Here is a 4,105-nt window from a genome sequence, read left to right on the forward strand (position 1 = left end):
GTGCCTTAGGCACTATGCTACCAGAGCTCCTTTAATTGCCCTAGTCAATTAAAATACCTTTTGTGAAATGATACAAGCTAACAAAGCAAATTCCACATGAGAAGTGTTCCCACACAAAAACATCTAGTAGGAAGGGCTGAGAAGGGGTCAAGAGTAGTAGCCTTTACCATTTTTGTGCATCTACTCTGTTATGCCAACTGGAAAAACCAAAAAACCACTGTAATCAAGTCAGTTCTGACTCACCGTTATCCCATTGTGTTTCCAAGGCTATAAATCTTTATGGAAGTAGATTGCTTCCTCTTCTTCTTGCTGAGTGGCTGGTGGATTTGAACCTCCAGCTTTCTGGTTAGCCACCACATGCCTTACCCGCTATGCCATCAGAGCTCCTTTATGCCAGCTGGAAGTGGACCTTTTCCAAAACTTTAAATTTTTTATACTTGACATTATTCTGTTGACTATGCCTTTGGCCACCTACGATGTCTTAGGATTTTTCCCCAAGCCTTGGGTCACCTGATTTTAAACTTACGGTTACTAGACCTGGTTTCTTTTTTTCCTTTGGATAATATTTAACAAATAGAATATCATCCCTGTTACAAACCAAAACTAAACCATACCCACTGCCATCAAGTTGATTCTGACTCATAGTGCCCCTATAAGACAGAGTAGAACTGCCTTAGAGGGTTTCCAAGGCTATGAATTTTTTCCGAAGTAGATTGCCTCATCTTTCTTACGCAGAGTGGTTGATGAGTTTGAACCGCCGACCTTTTGGTTAGCAGCCAAATGCTTTAACCACTGTATTGCCAGAGCTCCTTATGCCTATACAAAGATACCATAAATAATTCTATATTTTTGGTCAGAAATACTGTTTGAAGATCAAGGTTTTGGATGATACATAACTTATTATTCCTGTATGTGATCAAAATTGTAATTTTTTGAACTCTAACCAGGTCTGTATTATGCAGCAAAGGGTATTTGCTTAACATTATAAGCCCCTGGAGCTGAGGCAAGGAACATAAACCCTGTATCTCTTGACCCATATTTTAAAACAAAGAACCATAGCCTTGTTAAAATTGGAGAGGACCTAAAAAGAGTAGCTGCTGAGGCTACTTACATACAACCAAACACTGCATGGGACTTGCTTCCATGGCTTGGAGATTTAGGGTCATGGTTTCATGGAACATCCCAGTTAATTGGCCTAGTAATGTGTTTAGTGCTTCTGTTCTCCCTCCTTGTTCATTGGGTAGTACCTAGGGTCTTAAAAGATTGCAGGTGACCATCCATGGCATAAAAATTGGTTTCTGGACACTTGGAACAACAGGAGGAAGGGAAGTTAGGATTAAGATGAGTATATGGAATATGTGGTTTCCTTCTTCCATGAGCAGCTCCTTTCTTTGCCATGAGATTAGAAGAACTGGATGTTGCCTGGCTACCATTACTGAACATTTTGATCAAGGATCCCATAGAAGACTCTTGATCAAAAAGGTGAAAATATAAAATAGAATTTAAAATTCTCATGGACTCCAGATGTTTTGGAGCCATGGGGGGTTGATGAACCTCTGAAACTGTTGCCCTGAGAGAATCTTTAAACCTTAAACCAAAAATGTCTTTGAAAGTCTTCTTAAAACCAAATGGTAGTTAAGTTTAGTGAAAAATGTCTGCCCTGAGCATTATGCTCTTTTAAGAACTATATATATATATAGAATCACATTGACAACAGCAACTCGAAAGATTTCATAGGAACCTTTTGGGGCAGTGAGTTTATGTTAATGAGGGAGGAACAATCAGAAAAGGAGGGTGAGAATGGTTGCACAGCTCAAAGAATGTAATCTTTGTCACTAAATTGTGCATGTAGAAACTGTTGTATTGATGTATGTTTTGCTATATATATTCCCAACAACAACAACAACAACAAAGTATTAAAAAAAAAAAAAATTGAAGGAGATCTGTCCCTAAGCTGTGCAAATTCTTTTTGGGGGAGGAGTTTGATGGTTATGAGAGAGGTGAAAATCTTCAAAGTATTGCTAGTGGCCTTCTGCCACCATGACACAATAAAAAGGAAGTTTCTCCAGGAATACAAGAGAAGTAGGGGCTTCCCAGGTTTTCAGTGCTCTGTGGATGATAAAATTCACTCTGCCTTTGTATGACTCATTCAGGCTCTCTGTTTATATGTGTAGAAGTGGGAATTATCTATAAACTTCAAAGTGTAGAGAGACAAATGGGAATACAGAGGGGAATGAAATTTAGATTCAGAATTTTGGAACTGCCATTTCATTTTACTAAGGAAGAACCAGGTCTTTTTGAGTGCAGTGACACGTTCAAGATAAAATACCAGTTGTGGCAGATCTAGACTGAGAGCTGGAGATTGCTGATTCTAAGTTCAGTGCTTTTTCTACTTCATCACATTACCAGCCATCTTAACACATTCATGTAACTCTGGGATAAATGTTTGGGTGTAGAATTCCAGTTGACTTTCCTAAGAGCAGGATTTGGACAAGGTGAGAGATTTCAGTCTCTCAAGAATTTGAGGCTTCTTTTTAAGATACAGCTGATATCTGCCTTTTACTTTAAACAAAACAAAACAAAAAAACTTTTTCATTGAAATAGAGTTTTGTAAAGAAGTTTTTAAATCTGGAATGTGTCATAAACTTTCTTGTTATCCTAACAAAAAGCTATGCTGATCTTCTGTATATTGTTCCAATTTTAGCATGCTTACCACTGAAGCAAGTCATGTATGTGGTAAATGCTTCTGACATGTTTAGGAACATTATACTGAAAATTCAAACTGGAAGTATTTGGCTGCCTTGATTTTTTTTTTTTTTCCCCCTTTTGGAAAGGAACATATTTAAATGAGAAACAGCTCTACCCCTCCAATGAAAAGGGAAAGTTTTAAGTCATTTGCTTGAGTGAAATAGATTATGGAACTTATGACCCCAGTTTTCCATTATTTTCAACTAAGTGGGCCATTACATGGGCTACAGTTAAAAAGGAAATCTGTCATATTAGAAATGTTAGTGTTTTAATCTGATTTTGTGATTAAACATATTAAAAAGGTTTTAACTACCAGTAATGAATTTTGTTGTATCATACCAAGGACTTTGAATGGAATCTATCAAATCTATTTTTATTTATTTTTTCATCTTTTTCTGTGGCTTTTTTTTTTTTGTGATTTGGCTTAAGGTTTACAGAACAAATTCACTTTCCATACAGCAGTTCACATACACTTTGTCTCATGACATTGACCACGGTCTACCACAATGCAACAGCTCTTCTCCCACCCCCTTCCCACAGTTACCTCTTCCCAGTGTCCATCCCTCCATGGGCTCCTGTCCCCTGAGCTGTCTCCCTGTGCATAAGCAGCCCTTCTTTCTCCCATGACTGTTCTCTCCAAGGAGTGTTGTGGCATTTGGTTTTATGGTAACAGTTTTAGAAGGCAGTTTCCAAGGTAGTCTGATCTTTCTAAAGTAGTCTTCTGTAATACATCCTTTCTGAGCTACTGAAAAGATTTATGCTTATAGTTAGGGTCTAAATAAAATGTAATTGCTCTTGATTTTACTGTGAATATAAAATATATCTTTTGAGCTATTTAAAATCATTTTTAATAGGAACAGGGACAAGGTCAGGGTGCTTCCTTGAGACTTTGAATTCAGTGTTTTATTAACTTGATTTAAACTGGGCCCTGGCTGTGTTTCATGATGACAGTATTCCTATTAAAAACCTTGTAGGTAAATTTTTAAGGAGCCCTGGTGGTGTAGTATTTAAGCTCTTGGCTGCTAATGGAAATGTCTGTGGTTCAAACCCACCTAGCAGCCCCATGGAAGAAAGATCTGGTGATCTGCTCATGGAAAGAATACAGCCTGGGAAACTCTATGGGGCCATTCTCTTCTATTCTGTAGGGTCACTATGAGTTGGAATTGACTTGACGGCACATAGCAACAAGTCACTTTTCATGAACTTATTTGAAATTAATTACTGATTTTTTTTTTTAAGTCTTCTGGTGACTTTTCTGAGATTTTTTTCTATAGAGAATAAAATATTGATTAAGCAGAACCTTCAATTATCTGAAATTCTTTGGATCCTCCACTTTATTGGAAGAGGATTAAATAGA

The 4,105-nt window shown here is 37.4% G+C and overlaps 1 non-coding gene across 1 annotated transcript; it reads right to left on the reverse strand.

Moving 5' to 3' along the window:
• Nucleotides 1–2,622: 2,622 nt before the first annotated feature.
• LOC122150055 lies at nt 2,623–2,724 on the reverse strand. The gene has a single exon (XR_006163462.1). It is a non-coding gene; the product is annotated as a U6 spliceosomal RNA (small nuclear RNA).
• Between the last annotated feature and the right edge of the window lie 1,381 nt (nt 2,725–4,105).

The sequence above is a fragment of the Orycteropus afer genome, unplaced genomic scaffold, assembly GCF_000298275.1.
Source record: "Orycteropus afer afer isolate SDZICR_OR568_19922 unplaced genomic scaffold, OryAfe1.0 scaffold00082, whole genome shotgun sequence".
Lineage (NCBI taxonomy): Eukaryota > Metazoa > Chordata > Mammalia > Tubulidentata > Orycteropodidae > Orycteropus > Orycteropus afer.